This window comes from Canis aureus, chromosome 33 (genome assembly GCF_053574225.1).
Source record: "Canis aureus isolate CA01 chromosome 33, VMU_Caureus_v.1.0, whole genome shotgun sequence".
In the NCBI taxonomy this organism is placed as follows: Eukaryota; Metazoa; Chordata; class Mammalia; order Carnivora; family Canidae; genus Canis; species Canis aureus.
In genome coordinates, this window is record NC_135643.1 from 2,871,801 (window position 1) to 2,894,137 (window position 22,337).

The following is a 22,337-nucleotide window of genomic DNA, read 5'->3' on the forward strand; positions in this document are numbered from 1 at the left end:
CATTAGTGAAGTTCATGCCCAGAATCTGTCAGAGAGGTTGTAACCAGAGTGCTAATGGCTCAATTCTTTAGTTATCAAAATGTCACGTCATATTAAGTGAATGAACTCCAAGTATCCATATGCTAATTAGATTTATTCTGTACACGTTGGCTGTGATAATTATCACATTGAGTATGAACTTTATTGAACGGCTCTACAAATTCCCCTTAAGTCTCCAAGTTAAGATGGCACTGGGCACCCCCTCACGAGGGTATTTTAACTTCTAGCTAAATAGGGTGGTGAAAATAAAAGTTGAGAGTTGGAGAAAAGTCTGGAAAAAAGGAAAAATAAAAAAAAAGTCTTAAAGAGAAGGTTGTGTAAACCAAATATATAAAGCAGTGAAGGCTGCTATAAAGATTTTATTGCCTTGAGATTGAAGTTGCCACATTATTGTTGATTTCTCTCAGTCAGACACATCTAAATTTATTGCCATATAATGAGTGCACTCACCGCTGTGTAGAATCTGAGGGAAAGGGGGACAAAAGAGTAAAATATAAAATAGCTTCATCTAGAGTAGAAACAGAAGTTGAACATTGAGTAACTTTCCTATTCTTTAAACCAAATGAAAACACGTAAATTTGTATCCTGTTTGTAGAATAACCAAACACTTAGAAATGATATGGGGTGTGTGTGTGGGGGGGAGGGGGAAGCTTCATCTTCTACATTTGGAATATCCTAGATCCACCCATTTTGATCCATTTTGAAGCACACAAAGAGGCAGAGGAAGCACCTCTCTGCTTCCTAATAAAAGGCCTTCTCTGCCTCCTTTTAAGATCCAGAAAGGCAAATAAAAGTACTTTGGGATAGGGCCTGTGGGAGTGGCTTAAGGGGAGCTCTGAGAAAAGCTACTGAAGCCTCAAAACCAGTATTTAGATTTTTAAAGCCATTGACTATTGGCTACAGGGATGGTGTTGGAAGAAGACATTCATGAAACAATTTTAATTGTTAGATGAAACTGGCATTCTTGGTAATTTTTTTCCCTAATATTTTAATATACCTGGAGACTCACAAACTGCAAGTGTTTCAGTTTTCTCTTGCTTTCTGAGAGGACAAGTTTGGTAGATGACTTTCTAGGTCTTCATTTATAGATTACAACTATTACTCCAATGTTTTCCCCCCAGGATATGGGTTATAGTAGGACAGTGTTGGGGGACAGAATAAGAGACATGGACCCAACGGGGGATGTACATTTATGAAGAGTAGTATATTATAGTTCTTTACCTTAGCTTCACAGATCAGTAATACTGGGGAGGAGCTAAGCTCTGTGCCTGAAGGGCGAGACCCAGCGTGTAACAGAATCCACTAGAATGAAACAGCCACCTGTAGAAAGTAGCCTCCCCTGTGCTCAAAGCTCATTTACCTAAATCCTCTTAACTAGAACCTCCTGTATTGCTATGAAACCATGACAGTGTTTTTATTCAACATTTTACTACGGTCTCTTCCAGAAGTGGTTGTCCCTTAAACACAAGACAAAAAATGGGATATTTATTTATTTTGAGATTTTATTTATTTATTCATGAGAATACACAGAGAGGAGAGAGAGAGAGGCAGAGACACAGGCAGAGGGAGAAGTAGGCTCCATGCAGGGAGCCTGATATGGGACGATCCTGGGTCTCCAGGATCACGCCCTGAGCTGAAGGCGTCGCTAAACCGCTGAGCTACCGGGGCTGCCCCCAAAATGGGATACTTAGAAATAAATCTGAACACCAGCCCCTTTGAGAGCCTGATGCTAGCTGCACATGAGCTAAGCTAGCACCACATTTGCCACAGTTTTTTTTTGGCTACTAGAATTTCAGTGTTTTGCTCCATAAAGTGCAAAATGATTTTAAGAATACTTAGTGTAAATCTATCAAGGGCTAGAAATAGTGAGAAGTCTAGAAACACAGTCTTGGCAGACATATAAGGACGAGGGATATCTGGTGCTGCCCAAGATTTTTCTTCCCTTGAACTCTTGGGTATATATACAGAGAATCGATCTTACCTGTATAAGAGGCCAATCATTGTTTTTATTCATTTAATAAATGGGTCTGTTCTTGATGCATGATTAAATGATTTATCATATGCATTTTTATTGCTTTCTTGTTTATTAATTCATTCTATTGTACAGCCTTTTAGAAAAGGTTGTAAATTTGTTGATCCATCCAGTCATTCAGCAGAAATTCACTGTGCAGCTGGAATCTCTACCATGCTAAGTACTGGTGGTATACTGATGGAAGGCCCAATGCTTGCCTTCCAGGAATTTACAGTCATATCAGAGGACCTTTTATCTCAAAGGGGAGAAACCAAATACTTAATATGTACTTGATAATATGTTTTAAAAAAAAAAGCAAGGCTTGTCTTGGACTCATACCTTTATTTTATATTTCATGTCCTGCAACATTTGTCTACTAAGATTATAGAGTGTTTTAAATTGTATTTTGTAATATAGTTGAACTATCCTGACTCTCAAGGTGTTAGACTAACCTTGCTTTGCATTGCCTTCTTCCATTGGTTGTTGTGATTTAAATAGATTGGATTTATTTGTTTTCTCAGCAGTGGGTTGATTTCCTTTCTAGTTTTTCTTTACTTTAGATCTAAATTTTTTAGAGAAGCTGCTGTTCCCCAGCTTCTCTTGGCATTAGGTGGTTCCATGTGGTAGCTCCCACCAGTCTGAAAGAATCTTTATCTTGTTCTGAAGCCAGAATTCAGGCCTGGCTTGGCGTAATCCTCAGAAAGGTAAATGTTTAATGGGAATAGTTTCTTCTGCAGCTGCTCTGAACTGTTGGCTTTACCTGACACATTGTGTTTGTGTATGATTATATGACATTCACTCATAATCCTTATTTTGGAAAAGGGGAGAGATTTGGGGTAGTTGACAGGCATCATGCAATTCTGGGGGTTTTATTATTCAAAGCACCCTAGTTGTGCTTTTCTGTTCCCTCCCTCCACATAGACAAAAGGCTAGTAACCCAAGCTCCTGCTGCTCCTCTCAGAGGGCATGGGGTGGGGGGAATGAGGAAAAGTAATGGGGAGGGGGCTCCTTGGTACTTATAAAGATCCATATGAATTCATTTTTTCTTCCATTTGACGTGAGATGGTGGGGGAGAGGATATATGCCGCTCATCATCGTTTTCACGTATATCGGTCTTAACATCACAGAGGGAAAAATGCTACTGTTGGAAATAGGATAAAATAGGAACCGTGATAATGGATGAAATTAGTACATAAGTTGTGAGGTGTAAGATGAGGTTCTCTTTTGCAATAATATAAAACTTATGAATAGTTAATAGAGATAGAAACTAGATATGCTGGAAAAGTAAGAGAGTAATGTGGGGTGGGGGGCAGAGACAGTCCTAGTGCCACATATCCCTAGATGGAATTGCTCTAAATCGATAGGAAAGGACTCCAAATCAGAAAAGATTTCAAGAATGTGTGTTTTTAAAACACAGAATTATAAAAACACAATAAAATACAATTTTTGGAATGTTTAACATTGTGATTTTTCATTATATTGAGAATTTCTTTGATAATCTCCTTCACTTTAGTAAGTATATTGTCCTGCTTTCTGTTTTTCAATTAATGAACCTAACCTGTAGTTGAATTCAAAGTATTCCTCAAAGTAGGAAGGGAAAAGGCCTAATTGCATGTGGTTACCGTATTTTTGATTTTTTTTTTTAAAGGATTTTACTTATTTATTCATGAGAGACACAGAGAGAGAGGCAGAGACACAGGCAGAGGGAGAAGCAGGCTCCCTGCAGGAAGCGCAGTGTGGGACTCGATTCCGGGTTCATGCCCTGAGTCAAATGTTCAACCACTGAGCCACCCAGGTGTCCCGTATTTTTAATTCTTGATTAAAAACTGTAATAAGGGGCTGCCCAGGTGGCTCAGCGGTTTAGCGCCACCTTCAGCCCAGGGCCTGATCCTGGAGTCCTGGGATCGAGTCCCACGTCAGGCTCCCTGCATGGAGCCTGCTTCTCCCTCTGCCTGTGTCTCTGCCTCTCTCTCTGTGTGTCTCTCATGAATAAATAAATAAAATTAAAAAAAAAACCCTGTAATAATATCATTATATAATAATGGTAGAAAGTTATATAGAAAACTAACTGAATGAATATAACTAATGACTAATCAGTCAACAGGTACATATTAAGAAGGTAACTTTTATTATTGCTTTATTTATTTATTTATTTATTTATTTATTTATTTATTTATTTATTTTTATTATTGCTTTAAAGGAATCACACTGTCACTTCGTGTATGTATTTACAAATATAAAAACCTCTGGGAGGGATCCCTGGGTGGCTCAGTGGTTGAGCCTCTGCCTTCAGCCCAGGGCGTGATCCTGGAGACCTGGGATTGAGTCCTACATCGGGCTCCCTGCATGGAGCCTGCTTCTCCCTCTGCCTGTGTCTCTGCCTCTCTCTCTCTCTCCCTCATGAATAAATAAATAAAATCTTTAAAAAAAATAAAAACCTCTGGGATTCATCAATCTGGAGGTCATGGATCTATAATTTATTTTACTATATTGTATACTTTAGCCATGTCTGAACTTTTCCATTAGGTGTGACTATTTTCTGATAGCTCTTTTTGGAGGCCTCTGGCTTGTGAATGGGCTTTGAAAACATTAACATGCTATCTGATAATTAAGATTCAAATCATTAATATTTTGTTCTCCAGAAATGGCTTGGGGAAGTACTACAAGAGTAGTCATAATGTAATTGTACTTACCACATAGATTCTGTACATCAGTACTTGCTTCTTAGTTATTAATGCAATTATGAAATGGCCAAAAACAAAACCACCAACTGGCTATACTCAATATTTATTTCTTTTAATACTTTTATTCTATTTCTAATAGTTCCTCAAAAGTATGTCAGCAAGTTCAGGTTAGACTTTTTAGAATAGTAGTTCCTAAACCTATCATCAGTTATGGTATTTGTTAAAAACGCAGATAACTAACTCAGTTCTGAGGATGCTGATTCAGTGAGACAGAGGTGGGGTCCTGAATTTTAAGCAAGTTTCCCAGGTGATTTGACTCCATGGATTATTATACGGGAAACTCTGATTTCAAGAGCGTCACTATCAGGTAATGGATATCAGCAAAACCTCTTGACTGTTGTAATTGGGTAGTTCAGATTATGTTCTTCAGAAGCAGTTGATATTACTACATTGAGGAGAGAGGAAGAGCATCTCTCATCTGTTTTCTCTGATTTGTCTACTGAAGCAAAACAGAATTGTAAAATATGTATTTTTTCTGTTCATTCCTTGTCCTTATGCCTTAATCAGACCAAAGGGGAGAATTTTTTTTTTGAGTTATAAATGGATATATCTCAGACTCTTAACTATTTACTATCTAGAATATATTTGAACAAAGTATATGGATGTATTTCTTATATTCTGGTTGTTTTGGAGTTGACAGCACATTTGGTTTCTTTAAAATGTATGTTGATTTCTTATGACTAATATATATATGCCAAATTTGAGCACATACTTTTCCTTATAAATAATAATAAATAATAAAACAATAAGAAACCTTATTTCTATGATTTCAAACAACAAATGGAATGTCATCTCTGGAATGTCAGATCAGGACAAGAATCATCTGTGCCTATGTCAGTGTAGGAGACTGTTCCATATATGGATTTATCTCTAAGATGTAATTTTAGAGTTGCCCAGGAAGTACTATATATTCTCTAGGGCTTATTTCTGAGATTATCAAAATATCTTTTATGTTTTTCTCATTTTCATCACTTCCCTGGCAAGATGGTATAAGGGAGAAAGATCCCCATTAGCTCTGATTTGTTGTTGGGGCTGGGGCCAGCCCTAGCAAGAGGGCCTTATGTGCAGAGCTTCAGTCATGGCCAATCTTGTTCAAGAGGAGGCCATTTGTACCCTGTCTGACCTCAAGATTAAGGTCAGGATTACTCCGGTGCTAAATTGAGTATACTCTTACGGGTTGCTGACCTTAAGTAACTTTCAGAGTAATTCATGCCCTGTAAGTCTTTGAATCTTAGAATACTTAGGCCCAGTTCCTAGGCTTTCTCTAATGTAGTCTCAACTGAATTAAAATCTTACTACAAGTTTGGAGTGAGAACCTAGGTTTGGACCAAATCTGGAGATACGATATAGGTGAGATGACTGGAGTGATAGTGATTCTGATGTTGGGTTGATGACCTTTCTTACTTTGTTGGGAATTGAAATAAGTCTTTTTTTTTTTTTTTAGATTTTATTTATTTATTAAAGAGAGAGCCCATATCATGCATGCACATGAGTGGGGGAGGGGCAGAGGGGGAGGGAAAAGCAGATTCCCTGCTGAGCAGGGTGCCCAATCCCAGAAGGGGCTTGATTCCAGGACCATGAGATTGTGATCTGAGCTGAAGTCAGCCACTTAACCAATGAACCAACCAGGCACCCCTGAAGTGTGGCTTCTTAATCCCAACACACATCAAGGAAGACATCCAGGAAGACAGCCAGGGATCCTTATATAGTACAACCCTTGGATGCTTTGGTATTTTACTTTTCTGGGCCATCAGGTTTCTTTGGGAAGGCAGTGAAAGTTCAGAAACTTCTCAGCCAATTTTGCGACCAAATTTGCCTTCTCTGGAACCTGAGTGAGTGATCCAGTGGTACAGCCTTGTTGTATGACCTTTCTCCTTGGATCAATAGCCACATTTAGACATTTTCATATAATTATAAGGATAGGATGAGTCCTGGTTAGGATTCCTGCTCAAATAGGGTAAACTAAAGTAAAATAAATTCCTTTGAACATTTTGGTCCAGTGCTGTAATGACTGTAGATGCCTAATCCTTGCTGGAGTTTAAATTTCCTAAAGCAAGCCCCCTCACATCTTGGGAGCATTCTGGGGGCCTCTGTAAGAGTGGGAACACTGGTTAGGGTGAGGGGCTTTGGCACAGTGCTGGCCTGCATCTTTCCTTTGATGAGGCTGCAGGGCCCTAGTCAACAAGTAATGTAATCAAGCATGCTCTGCCTTAGGTGCCTCTTGGCACACCATGTGGAAGCACTTAATACAGTGCAGGAATTAGCTAACAGCCTGGGAGATTTATTCCCTTGCTGGATAGTAGGCAAGGGGCATTTTATCAGACTCTCTGCCCCTCTTCAGACTTACTGTCTAAACAAAGACTTCTTTGGTTATACTTGAGCTCTGTTTCATATTGGGCCGTCTATGTTTTGCAGTGAAATAGCTATGTTGTGCTTGTTTAAAGCAGCACAGTAGACTTAGCTGTTTCTTTTTGTATCATAGTACATGTGGTGGATTTCATTTAGAATAGCTACCCATGGCAGCTGGAATATGAATAGCTCTTGGATGATGAGCCTTGGGATGCCCAAAATTAAAGATGTTGATGTGGCCTGGTCATGCATTGTCTATACTAGACTCTAGAGTTTCGATCTCTAAAGGGCAAGAACTGTATCAGCTGCACAGCAGGTGTATGATATAGGAAATCTTTGATACTTTGTACTGAGAATTCTTGTTTTTATCTATCTGTACTGTGCCATACCAGTCTGCCTTACCTTCCTGAAATCGCATTATATCCTTTGCATTATATTCTATCCTTATTTTTGAATCTAGCACATTGTACAGTTTCAGTATTAACTCACATTACTAATCATATCACATGTCTAGTCATAGATCATGAAAAAATGAATAGATAAGAGGGTAAAATGGAAAAGTATTATTGACATAGTATACCATTCACCAACTTCCCTGGGCATGTGTGGGGACCCCTAGGATATATTTATTTTGTATTAGTGAAAGTTTTTGTTCCCATTAAAAGCAAATTAATGGAACCTTGAAATTATAGCCTGAGGATAATTAAAGGTCACTTAGAATGAACCCCAATTATTTGTTCATTCATTAATTCAGAAAACATTTATTGAGCTCCTAATGTGTGGTCAGCAGTGTCCTAGGTACTGGGATACCATGAAACAGACAGATGAAATGCTGTATTCATAGAACCAAGAGTCTTGATGGGATTGATTGAACAATTATTAAAGAGAATGGGTAAGGGATGGGCTAATGTTTCAGGCTGGGGGGAAAATGTGCGTGAAACCTTTGAGAGAGAGAGAGAGAAATAGAGAGAGAAAGAGAGAGAATATTTGAGGAACTAAAAGGATTTCAGAATGGCCTGAATGTGGAGTGTGAGGAGGGAAGTGATGAGATATGAGGTTAAAGAAACAATCCTGGGTGCACTATTGAAGGGTTGGCTCTTCAGGCTCTTTTAAAGATTTAGAATTTATCTTGAAGCAGTAGGAATTATTGTAGGTTTTTGAGCTAGAGAAAGATGTGATCAGATTTGCAGTCTAATAAAGATATCAGTGTTATGGCTATGGCTGGAGAACAGATTGAATGGGACAAGAGTGAATGACAATGGCTTTGACCAAGATGGTAGCCCTGGGGTAGAGAGGGGTAGGGATTTGAGAGATATTTAGGCAGTAAGGTCAGTAAGACTTGGTAATTGATGAGGAATCAAGGATGACTTCCAGATTTCTAGTCTCAGGCCAACTGGGTGAATAGTGATATGATCCACCAAGAGAGTGAGCACAGGGGGAGGAGCAGCTATAGAGGAAGAATGATGAAGTAAGTTTTGAACAAACTTACTCTGAGATGTCTGTGAAGAGCCAAGGGAAGATGTTGATTAGGCAATTGCATTTTAGAGTCTGGAGGTGAGGAGAGCGGTCTTGAATGCAGATTCCTAATTGAGAATGTTGTGGTAAATCCAGGGGAAATAAAGAAACAATCTGAGAAATGGTCCATGGCTTCCTGGTATATGAAGTTATACCCAAAATAAGAGTAACAGTGTAAAGATGTCTCTGGCACCTTGAGTCATGTAATAAATACTCCCCAGAGTCTAGAGAAGGTCAGTAGCCTGGGTAATCATGGATATTTTCAAGCCAGTGTAACCTTTATAAAATTGATCTCCTCACCTCTACCCACCTGAAACCCCCAGTGGGCCCTCACTGATGTTAGGATGAGGTTCAAATTCCTTAGCTTGATTGCAAAGGCCCTGTCCTAATTTTGTTTCTCCCCAATTCTCAATTCGTCCCACTCCATTCTTTTTTAACTCTCATTTTCCGGTTTGGCACCTACCTATTAATTCCCAGAACATGAAGCTGCTTCTTACTTTGGTGGTCTGCCCATGATGGTCTTTACCAGATTCCTGGTTTGTTCTTCCACACCCTATGTGACTGGCAATTCCCGTATCTCTCTGAATCAAAGCTCTGGCCAGGTGGTTCTCCTCATGATGCTTTCCCTGTCTCCTGAAGACGGCATTACTCACTCCTTGCTTTAGTTCTCTTCCTTGTACATACGTCTATTCCTACATATAGTGTCATCTTTTTGTTTTGTTCTTCGTTTTTGTTTGCATTTCTGTCATCCCTTCCAGACTTTTAAGTTCCTTATTGACAGGACCAATTTTTTTCCTCCATTATGTATCCAGTATCTAGCATAGTGTTTGGCACATTCAAGATGCTCAATAAATTTTAAACTGAAATGATTATATTAAGCTTCATGTGTATGTATAGGGGAGATTATAGGAATAAAGGAGCTATTGACAGAATTTTTGTGTGTCTAATAACTTCAAAAGCACTGATTACAAAGTCAGTGCCGTATACTCTTTGTTAGCAATAATGGGACTAATCTAGTCCAGCCGGATCAGTACTTACACACTTTTGGGCTTCATTGCCTCCAGAATCATTTTGATTCAAATCTCAGCTTTGTTTCTCATCCTTCTGTCTTAAAAAGTTGAAGTTGTCAAAGTTGTAACCAACCCCCAAAGCCTATTCAATTTAATAATATTTAGTCATTCATAGACAATTATTGAGTGTCTTCTAGGGGTTAAGTCCCTGAGGATATGGGGAAAGACATGGCCCCAACCTCAGACAGCTTATAGCTTCAGGAGAGAGCATGCTAGAGGTTTTAGTGTTAATAGCCATTATTTTTGCTAGCTGTTTCAGCTGTAGTGCTAAATAAGCCAAGTTATTGATTCTACTATTTTCTGATTTCTTTCAGGTATTATTAACACATGAACTAAAAATGATGTTTTTTTTTCTTGAGATATGCAAATTTTTGACGATTTGCTGCATTCTCACGTGCTTTCATTGTGCCTTGGTTGAAAATGTTTTTTCCGGAGGATTAATTCTTTCCAGCATTAAAATTCTGATATTGATATATAATCACATAGGATTTGATATGGAGGTTTAAATTCATAGAAAACTTCTCAACTAGATCTCTTTGATCAAGCCAGGCACAGCTCCCTGGCTTTTCATCTCAGCTCAGCTTTCCTTGAAGATTCCTTACCCCATCCAGACTATTTTTCTCTATTCCTCCCCCATCTCCGCCCCCCCACCCCACCATTCCCACCCACACCATAGAGTTGTTATCTCTTTCTTTTGATACAAGGCACGGAACATGTTTATGTCTTTATGATGCTAGAGGAATTATGTAGCCTGGTGAGAGGAATGACTATTGTGTTAAAAATGTCTGTGCTAAGTCTTCATAATAAGAGCAGCATCAGCAGAAGCCCAAACTGTTCAACATTCCTGTAACTGCAGTTTGTATTATGCAGAGAAGATGGTATGTTAGCCTTAGAAAGGCATGCCACCTCTGAGCCTCTTCCCAGGGCTGAAATCTGTGATGCAAGGAACTTTGGAGCAGTTGAGCATAGTGCCGGATAGTGACTAGTAGCAGAGATTTGATTGGAAAGGAAAAAAGTTAACTATTGATTACTTATTCAGGAATGTGTCCTACAAGAATGGAGAGATCTCAAATTATTTTGCCATCTTTAACTAGAGTTTTAAGTCAAGAACTGTATAATAACTTCAGCATGGATTTAAGTAGTTGCTGATAAATAGGTACCTGGGACCATCTCCATGGGGATAGTTTGTTTTATTAAGTGAACTTACTAAACAGGTTCTTAAAGCTCTGTATTATTTCATTGTGGTCTCAAACCTAGCCTGTAAAATCCCTTTGTTTTCTCTTACTGTGTATAGGTTTGGGTCTTTACCGTGTAAAGCTGGTGCCCTGTCAGTGCTGGCTTGTGTTTCTTGGTGATTTTTCACCAGATCTGCTACCATTAGGTGTCCTTCTGCAGACCACGGCCCTCCTGAAGAGGTTGTAGGGAGTCAGGCGAGGCAGCCAGTGACTATTGACTCTTACTTTAGGTTTGGTTGGGAAAACAACCTCTTTCCCATTTCATTTGAGAATTCATTTAGTGTTTACAGGAAATCGGGTCTTTGTTTGGTGCCCTTTATTAAAACAAAACAAAACAAAGTATCTCTGGCAATTTAAGCAATGTATGGCTGCTGTTTTGAATTTGGTATTCAGAGATTTTCCTGCAGTCATGCAGAACTCTTAGTAGGTGGATGGCTAAGCTTTGTGAATTGGAAGCATGAATAACCATCTCAGTTCAAATACTGCAGAATTGTAAGCTGCTTTTTGTACTAAGGCAAGGAGACAGCTAGAGGAATAGGAGTGTCTGGAGATGCTGGAGAGAAGAACGATTTTAGAATAATTTAGGTAATTCAGGAGACAGAGGGGACAGGAAGAGAAGAGATGAAGACAGAGTTGCCTGTGATAGAAGAAGCAATGTCTCTTTCACTGAGAAGCTGAAAAGAGCAAATGGCAGTAGGTTCAGGCAGTAAATTTATGTGTGTGTAGGATGGGGGAATGGTTTGATGTGCTTGGGGTGGTTTGGTTGTGATGGTGAAGGGTTTGTAGAGAGAATGGTTGAAATTGGGCAGAGCCACTGAATGGGATGGGAGAGTTTCTGATTTGGTTTGGCTATTCCAGGGCAGATGCTTGGGGCCTGCAGAGAAGGAATAGTTCTGCCAGATGGTTGCGTATTTATACCCCTTTAGATTTGGAGCTGTCTGCTGGCCTGATACCTCACCTCGTTCTCTCTAGCTCCTGACTTCCCAGCCCCTCCTCCATTTGTAAGTCAACCTAAATCCCTCTGGCCAGACACATAATCAATTGCTCTGCCTCTTTAACTTCAGCTCTAACTCCTAACTATGGCTCTTGTCTTTCCATAGCTCAGCAGTTTTACAAATGGATTTCCAGGTAAGAAATCCAGAGCAGGACCCAGCGCTCAAAGCTTTCTCTTCTTTCCTACCTTTGAATAGGCAGCCCGTTTCAGCTTTTGGGTTGGACTTAGAAGGAGCAAACCAAGGACAAACTAAAGGATAAGTAACCTGGTCAAGGGTCCAGCTGTGATGTGAAATCACAGACATGAAGTGGAGGCCCTCGTAGGAGTATTCAACATTTGTCTAATTGTGTGCAGCAGCCCCGAGACCTCAAATTTTGGTTTTGATCCAGAGTTGGTGGCCTGTGTAGAGGTATGCGACAAGATACATGGATGAAGAAGATAAGAAGATGGGCAGAAATTTCACTGAAGTAACATTCCATGGGGTCCACAGTGAGGTTGGAGAGAGGCCAGTGACAGATACAGGCTGATAGACTGAGAGCAGAAGAGGTGTCAGATGACCAAGATCCTGGTAGGGCCTGAGATAGGGGGATTACGAATAGATGTGGAACAGGGAATTCTCACCCCCATTTTTGTGGGTTGTAGACAACTGTTCTATCCATCTCAACTCCCTCACCTTTATTGAACCCATCAGTATAGACTGAGGATTCATAGTCTGATTAGAAGTTTGGATTAGGTGACCCAAAGAGCTTTTCAAAGCCTATGATTCCATTATATTCTAATGGAGAAAGAAAAATTACATGACTTAGTTGATTAGGGATGACAACAGAAACAGAATATGTCTTTAGCTTTGTCTTGGCTTCTTTTCTTGTTCATCTTGCATATGCATTTTCAATACGTGACTTGGAGAATTCCTGAACTACACCACTGGGAGGGCATGGTGTTCTCTGACATGCTGATGCCACTATTCAGATTTTTTCTTTCTTTTTTTAATGGCATATTTTATGATTTCTTTCCTCAGAAATAGTTATTTCAAAGTCAGGCTTCCATTATAGGTAATCATGCAGTGAGGGCTCTTTGACAAGTTCCTTTAGAACATATCTAACACGACTATTTTTACCTTTATTGTAGGCATGTGTCGTGATACGTATTCTGAGTTCTTAAGAGCTACTGGATGCATACAAAGGAGTAGCATCCTTTCTTTGGGCCTCAGAATTCTTTATTTCTCCTCCTCTTAGGTGCTCATGGTAGAGACTTTGGCCCTAGAGATTTTTTGTTTCATCTGTTACCCAGTTTATTTTCCTGTCACATCCTTCCTTCTTACGTCGACAGGATATTGCTGTGGCTTCCAAGGCCTGGGCCTGTAATCACATTGTTTTTACTTGTAGGATTAGTTTTGGTCTTTTGGAAGTCATTGATCCATTACTTGGCAATGAGAGAAGAAAAGTGGAAAGCCTGAGGAACTCAGAAAAAGTTGCTTCTCTCTTTTTTCTCCTGCCAGAATTACTCCTTCATGACAGAAAATTCCAAACGTGTTTCTGGGAGCTTGGTTCAATGCTGGGCTCTTACCTACCAGTTTCAGCCCCCTATGTGACTTAGATCTGTATGTGATTTATCAATTATAATGGCATATTAATAAATGACAGTTTTCATGTCTTAGGTATGGAAATAGGTGCCCTATATGTGTTACTTTTTTTTTTTTTCAGTTTTATACCTTTATTTGACAATCAGCGATTAGTTCTCATCCACATGAACAGTCTGTAGATTTTTGAAAGTGGTGACAGGTACGTAGGTAACCAGCGTGTAGTGCTTGTTTGGTGAATATTCATCCTCGTTACGTTTTCTGGACAACCACACACGGATACGGTATGGAACATTCCTTATTCCTTTGGCCCAGACAGCTTTGTTGAGCCTGGTGTCAATGCGCACATCTGGAGTTCCCATCTCCTTCATGGCAAATTTCCAGATCTCTCTGAGTGCCCGAGGGGCACGCTTCTTGAAACCCACTCCATGGATACGTTTGTGAATGTTGATGGTGTATTGTCTGGTCACTACCTCGTTGATGGCAGAACGGCCCTTCTTCTTCTCGCCACCCTTCTTTGTGGGAGCCATTCTGCCAACCCCTAGTTGGAAAAAAAAGTATATGTGTTACTTTATTTAATTTTCAAAACAGTTTTCTGTGGTAGGTGGTGCTATTATCCATACTTTATTTTATTATTTTTTTTATCCATACTTTATAAACAAAAAAAATTCTGAGGTTGGAAAGTTAAACCACTTACTGGAAGCCATTTAGTTAAGTGGATTTGAGCCCTCATGCCTAAGTTCAGAGTTTAAGGAAAATGCTCCTTTTTTTAAATACTAATTTTGATAGCTTGAAAGGACAGTTGCATGCTGACAGATTCAGTTGCATAAAATTGTTATACCATAAATGATGTGATTGAGCTGGCCATATATTTGAGACATATAGTAGCAAACCATATTCCAAAAGAAAAACAAAAACCAAAAGTTCCTCCCTTCACTTGCAAATGGAAACAAATTTTGATTGACTTTGCTGATGCCTTTCTCAAGTGGTCTTTCTGTCTAAAACTCTTGCTATTATACTCAAATTTTCTCTTCCATTTTTGTCTCTTTCCATTTCTTTCTGTTCTTTTTCTCTTTTCATTTTCCCTTTTTCCTTCTCTTGTGTTCCCTCTTCTTTCAAAAAAAATCTCTCTGTATCTTCTTAGTAGGAGTTTCAGGTGCATGCATGAATTATTTATTGTTACTGCTCTGTGTTTCTGCAGTGGATTTGTGAAGAACATTCTCATGAGGGCACCATCTGTACTTATTAATGACAGTTACAAACTGATCTGAGAAAGAAGCTTAGAAACATTTGGGCTATTTCTTGCAAAATTCTGAATACCTATGTAAGCATAAGATGAACAGGAAAGGCGTTCCAGGAAGCACCACATTCCCAGATGGGCATACTGTTGTCAGGAGCCCAGGTCGTGTGCAATAATTTCATCATGAGCACAGACTAAAGGTTCTAGAAGAGTTTTTTTGTTTTGGGTATGTTAAGGATAGAAGTTTCCATTTTTGTTTTCTCAATAGTGTCCATTTTTAAATGGATCATATCTCAAGGGCATGTCTGTATGGTTGGACAGGTTGTGTATAGTACATCTCTGAAGTACGCCATTTATATTTCTACACAACTGTATATGGAATCCAGCTTGAGGATATATAGTCAATTCTCATTATTTGCAATAGTTATATTCTATAAAGTCACCATGAACACTGAATTAGCAAATATTGAACCATTGCTCCTAGAGGAAATATAAGGTAGGGCTCCTGTGAGCCTCTGATCATAACATTTTTAAAATTTAAGTTGATTACCACATTTTTATCAGCTGACCAATATATGACCTTGGTTTATGTGTGTTTCTATTTAAAGATACCTTATTTAGGGACACCTGGCGGCTCAGTGGTTGAGCGTCTGCCTTTGGCTCAGGTCATGATCCTGGGGTCCCGGGATCGAGTCTCATATCGGGCTCCCCTCAGGGAGCCTGCTTCTCCCTCTGCCTGTGTTGCTGCCTCTCTCTGTGTTTCTCTCATGAATAAATAAATTAAAACTTAAAAAAAAAGATACCTTATTTTATATATATTGTTTATTCATTAACATTGAACTCCTGTCCAATAGCACTATAACTCATACCTTAACAAGGCTTATGCAACATATGTATTTTCTCCGTAAAGCACATCAAACCTTCCTGAGTTTAGGGACATTAAACAGCACTTTAGTACTACACTTGGAGTCTGTTTTAAATAGCAAAATCACCACCACCAACAACAACAAAAGGCATAAAAATGTGAAAAAACCACAACACTAAAAAGACTGCAAAAAAAAAAAGGACACTTTTTTTTTTTTCTAGTATGCAAGCTAAAACAAGAAGGTAGATAGTCACCTTTGACCTCAGTTGGGAATGTGCATTTCAGGTGGCTCAAATTTTTTGCCAGTCTGTGCATATTCTTGAATGACCATGAAGGTGTATATGTATTGACTTGGAGGTTACAAATAAATTTTAGCCAGTTGGTGAATTCACAAATATGGAATCCATGAATAATGAAGATCAATGAATATATGTTTTTTTAACTAAGAACTAGAGGAATCCGAGAGACTTTGGGCTGGGATTCATCTTATGGGAGGTAGGATTATAGCATTTAGAGCTGGAAGGATCTTTAACTGCCACCCAGTCTAATTTCTTCAGTTTTTAGATGAGGAAGAATTTCAAAGACATATGACTTATTGAAGGCGACACAGCTAATGCATGCAAATGACAAGCAAATATTTAAGCTGGAATAGTAGTTCAGGGGGACCCAAGTCTTGATGTACCATACTGATGTCCTGCCTCTGTCTGTGTGCCATGGCGAGAATCCCCACAGGACTTTCTGTTTTGTTGAAAGGGGAGGGCAAGGAAGATGATGCCACTAATTAGCTCTTCCAAATGTGGGCTTCTCTCTCAAACCATTGGGGCAGCAATAACAGAATGCAATAGACTGTGTGACTTATAAACAATAGAAGTTTATTTCTCAGAGTTCTGAGGCTGGCAAGTCCAAAATCAAGGCCCCCAGCAGATTTGGTGTCTGGTGAGACCTGCTTCCTATTTCATAGATGAACATTCTCTCCTTCACTGTAACCTCGGTACGGTAGAAGGAACCAGGTTGCTCTCTGGGGCCTCTTTCATAAGGGCATTAATCCCATTCTTGAGGGCTGTACCCTCATGACCTTATTACCCCCAAAGACCCCCCATCTCCAAATGCCATCACACTGGGGATCAAGTTTCAACATACAAATTTTTGGAGGGACACAAACATTCGATTTGTAGCATCTTCTCACCCCATTTGTTTATTCATTTGAGAACTGATTTTTTTACATATTTAATGTGTGTCTGAACAGTGGTAGGTGCTGGAATACTGGAGGTGAATGATACCTCATAAGCAGCTAATATGCAGTTGAATGCCTTCAGAGGAGGACTGGGCACTGGTACACACAAGGCTTGAGTCCACTGGCACTGCACCATCTGGAAGAAAATTTCCTTTCCTGGCAAGCAAAGCTCTAAGGAACTAGACTTAATGTCATTTCTCAAAATCCTAAGAAGCCTCTCTCATGCCATCCACTTGGCAATGAGCTTCCTGGGCTGGACTATTATGTAAATGGCTTTTATAGTCCTTTGGTTCATTTTTTTTTTCTCAGCTAAAGAAAAGATGTGAAGCCTATAATAGAGTCTAATGCTCCCCTCAATGTGACCACGGTAAAATGTCCAAAGGCCCTTTATAGGTCTTGTTGGTTCTAGAGAATTATTTGGACCAGTAATTCTTACTTATTAAATGCCAAGTAAAATAACTCCTTTAATTATATGTGTGTATCTGTGTATTTCTGTCTGCATATAAATATATATAATTAAAATAAATTTTAAAATAAAATAAAATATATTTTCCTTTCTCAACCATGAAGAATGGAAGAGTGACTATTTCATTGTGTAGCTTTTCTTTTTTCTTTTTTTTTAAGATTTTATTTATTCATGAGAGATACAGAGAGAGAGAGAGAGGCAGAGACACAGGGGGAGAAGCAGGCTCCATGCAGGGAGCCCAATGTAGGACTCAATCCCCGGTCTCCAGGATCAGGTCCTGGGCTGAAGGTGGTGCCACCTGTGCTGCCCTTCTGTAGCTTTTCTTGAAGATTATAGATTTTTTTTTAAGATTATAGATTTTTAAAATACTTTTTGTGCTTCATATGTCAATTATGTTAATTCTGCTTTTACTCCAGAGATGGCATTCCTGTCTATTAACATTATTCATTTATTTTTTTTCTAAAAATTTATTTATTTAAGAGAGGGAGAGATGGAGAGAATGAATCTCAAGCAGACTCCACACTGAGCATGGAGCCTGACACAGGGCTTGATCTCATAACCCTGAGATCATGACCTGAGCCAGATCAAGAGTCAGACATTGGGGCACCTGGGTGCCTCAGTGGTTGAGCGTCTGGCTTTGGTTCAGGTCGTGATCCCTGGTCCTAGGATTGGGTCCTGCTTGGGCTCCCCATAGGGAGCCTGCTTCTCCACCTGCCTATGTCTCTGCCTCTCTCTGTTGTCTCTCATGAATAAATAAATAAAATCTTAAAAAAAAAAAAAAGTCAGACACTTAACCAATTGAGCTACCCCGGTACCCCAAGATTATTCATTTATGAGTGTCTGCCTTATCTTCTCTTAGAACTGGAGATGACTGACTAAGGGAAACTGTAAGTACTGTCTGGAGAGGCTGGATAAAGCCCTAATGAAAAGTACTCCACATCTTGTGTGCATCATTTTGGCACCGGCAGATGTCTTTTCACTCACTCTCTGAAGGAAGGATGAACTTTAGCATCTAGATTTGAGGTGTGTGTATGGCAGTGTGAGTAGTGGTTAATTGCATGTGCTATGGAGTTAGGTTGAATTGGGTTCTAATCTGATTTCCATATCATCTTGGGCACATTACTAAGGCTTTCTGCTTCCAGACTCTCATCTGTGAAATGGTGATATTGATATGAAGCTCACAGGTTGTTTTAAGAATTGTATAGTTAATTGTATAAATGCTTATTGTAGTGCCACATAGGGAAGGCTGATAAATAGTACTTTTTGGCAGTAGTAGGTCTGGTTATTATTAGTGGCCATGTGCACTTATTGAACACTGATTTAATCTAAGGTGGCAGCTTCCAATCCTGGACTCCCCAATCTGATATTTACCTTCCTTCTATAGTTGGTCTCAGGCTCAGGGGAGGTTCTGCCTCCAGTCTTCTGCCTATGGAGAGCCTCACTTCCCATTTTATTGGGAACTCTGGTGTCAAACAGCCTGTCACTTAGCCCTGCAGCTGCTCTCATTTTGAGTAGCAATAGTGATCATCGCCTCTAATAAACACTACTCTGATCTGTATTTTCATTTTGTGCAAATGTGGAGCTTAGCTATGAAAAGTAAGGATGATCATAGAGAGCAGTTTAGCTCCAAGGCCAAGAACTGAGTTGTTTTGTTTCTGGAGGGCTATGTGCCAGTATCTGGTGAGGATATGGTCAGAAGATAAGGGAAAAGTAACCCAGGGATCAGCAGTATTACAGATAAGCCAAGACATTCATCCAGGATGTGTGTAGAAGACCATACCCAAAGGGTTATGCAATTTCTTTTAACTGTATGCTCTTGTTGTCTGTTTTCATAATCAGATTTGGTTTTTCAGCCGTGATAAAAAGATCACAACTATTATGTAATAATTCCTTGTCATATACCACTGTGTGTTTCTGAACAAATGACTCAATCTCTCCAAGCCTCAGCTTCTCTTGCTATAGGATGGTGGGATGTTTTTAGTACCTATCTCTTATGGCTGTCCTGAGAATTAAATGGGATAAATATATGCAAATGAATGTGTATGAGATAACGTGGGATCATCAACTTAGCACAGTGCTTGCCTTATCTCAGAGTAAGCATTTGATAAGTGTCAACTGATAATGTTTAAATTGCCGTTGAACTATAGTTAATAATGAAAAAAATAAAGCTTGATCTTCCTTGATTTTAAACACTGACTAAATACTGAGGATCTCTCTATTCCTGGGATTTGTAAGGAACTACTTTGTGTGTGTATTCACACAGGAGCGCACGCTGACAGGCAGGTCTGCATATCTCTATAATTACATTAGAATAATCTAGCTCACTGAGAGTTCACATCTTGGGTCTCATGGACTGGCCTAGTTTGGGAAAGTGTTCTTTGGAGGTGAGTCATATCTTCCACCTCACCTGCCAAAATAATATGCTGCCTTCTACAAGCAGTCACTGGAAAGGAGGTTAGCACATTGCCAGCCTCAGATATATGGAAGGATGCAGGCAAGTATTGGACCTGAGAGCTGAAGAACAGGGCCTTGGGGTGTCATAGCAAGAATACAGAGGAATGAAGAAGGAATTTAGGGCATAACCAAAAATGAACATGTAGCAGACTATTGACTGGACGAGAAAATTTCATGGGGTATGTTGAAAGTCATTTTCCGAAGTTTCTCTCTTATTTTATATTTGGGATCTCCTTTCCCACAAATTACAAGTTTTTACCTATATTTAGGTATAAAAAAGCAAATTTTCAGGAGACCCGAGCCAGCATCCCACAGTGTGCTGCTCTGTTAGTGGGGAAGAGTCTGGGTTATAGAATATTAAGAATGTGCTAAGTACTGAATGCTGCATTAGCATAAGTAAAATAAATTTTTAGCTTTTAAAAAAGATTATAATTGATAACACTGTATTGTATAATTGAAATTCACTGAGTAAAAATGAAATGTTCTCACAAGAAAGGGTAGCTATTTGAGGTGATGCATTTGTTAATTAGATGGGAGAAGTCCTTTTATAATGCATATATCTTACAATTTTTATTTTTATTTTATTTTATTTTATTTTTATTTTATTTTTTTATATCTTACAATTTTTATATGCTTATTATGTCTCAATAAAGCTAAAATTAAATAAAAAGATTCTTAGAACATTACTATTAGTATCTGTGTGATGCAATATGAAAAAGGAGGTTGAATTATACTAAGTAATGAATCCTCTTGCCTCTTGCTTAGCCTACCTAGTTGACAGAAATTAGTATTTAAAGCATTTGAGCCATTGGATGAGATTTCTTATGTAGAGATATTTGTTGAACTGTATTGTTATAACTAGATTTGACCTTTTGCCCCCATTAATTGATTCATTTGTCATCTGTTTTTGAATTAGAAAAAAATAACAGGTGAACTTTTCACTTCCTTTTTCATTTTATTTATAGTTTTTATTATGAAAAATTTCAAACAAATACAAAAGAATAACTTAATGAATATCCGTGGACAGTCACCGTCTAGCAGTTCATGGCCAATTTATTTGACTTGTACATTCACCTACTTTCTCATCTTGTAGTATTTTGAAGTAAATTCTGATCATATCAATTCATCAATAAAAATTTCATATGTATGTGTAAATGGTAGTGACTATTTATTTATTTATTTTTTTAAAAATTTTTTTGGTAGTGACTCTTTAAAAAAATAACTAAAATAACTATCACACCTACCAAATTAATTGTTCCTTAATAACTGTAGTTATTTAAACATATTCAAATTTCTAATTATTTTTGTTTTCCCTTGTTTTGTTTATAAGGACATGTATTAGGGTCAGAGGTTGTGATTGACTATTTTCCACCGTATTTATTATTTAATATACTTACTTTTTGAAGTTGTGCTTTCATTTTGCATTTGTAATTGAAGGTTCAATATAAGCTGGATTAGTCTCCTGGCTCTTCTAGGAACTTGTTGTATGGCCATGAGCAAATTACTTCATTTCTTTGAGTCTCAGTTTCCAAATCTATAAAATGATAGTGTTGAGCTAGAAGACCTTTAAAATCATCTCCACTTAAATCTTTCAATGACCTAAACTATTAGCAAGGAAAAAATAGGATATTTGAACTTTTTTTTCTTTTAAGAGAGGATATGGCTTTTGGAAAGATCACAAGCCAGAGCCACAGATAAAATGTTAGATGATGGGCTGGGAGATTATTTTTGTTTTTCTGGAAGAAATTCTACCCTCATGGAAGTTGCTATTTGACTTACTACCTTCAGAGTATACAAACTGTCCTTTTTACCCTTCTTTTAGCTGAGCATGGTTCAGGCCTGAATTGAAGTGGGTTATGGGGGGAAAAACACTTATTTGGGATTTCATTTTAAAAATTTGTTAAATAGAATTGTCTTTTAGCAATGGTGAATTTTGTTATCGCAACCAACTCTCTCACTAAAAATAACTAGAAAATATGGATAAAGTATGAAAAACCTTCTATTTAAAGGCATAAGAGGACTATTAAGATAGTAAGACATTCTAGGACCAAGATCTAGAAGAGGAAGAGTCCAAAAGCAGTGGCTGAGAGTCTAAGATGCCTGGCACAGCTTTTAATACAATCACGAGGCTGATTCCCTATGTGGGAATTGTGATGGTAAATACCCCAGACTTTCATTTGAGAACTTGAAGGGTTGGAGCCTAGGAATAAGAATGAGTAGGAAATAACAGAAATCCCTAGTTGGATTTAAATGATTTGGAATTGGGGCACCTGGGTGGCTCAGTGGTTGAGTGTCTGCCTTTGGCTCAGGTCATGATCCCGCATTGGGCTCCCTGCAGGGAGCCTGTTTCTCCCTCTGCCTGTGTCCCTGTGTCTCTCCCTTTCTCTCTGTGTCTCTCAGTAATAAATAAATCCTAAAAAAAAAAAAAAAAAATGGTTGGAATTACTGATGCCTTTAGACTACCTGCTTGCCAGAAGTAAAATTATTCCTCTCCAGAAGAAGATAGCATCATCCAGATTATCCAGGGATCTCTACCACTTTT

At 38.7% G+C, this 22,337-nt stretch overlaps 1 protein-coding gene and 1 pseudogene across 1 annotated transcript in view; one reads left to right on the forward strand and one right to left on the reverse strand.

The window, feature by feature from the left end:
* FRAS1 (Fraser extracellular matrix complex subunit 1) overlaps positions 1-22,337 on the forward strand; it is a 436,686-nt gene that overhangs the window by 42,243 nt on the left and 372,106 nt on the right. The window lies entirely within an intron of this gene.
* On the reverse strand, positions 13,664-14,066 carry LOC144304065 (large ribosomal subunit protein eL31 pseudogene; annotated as a pseudogene).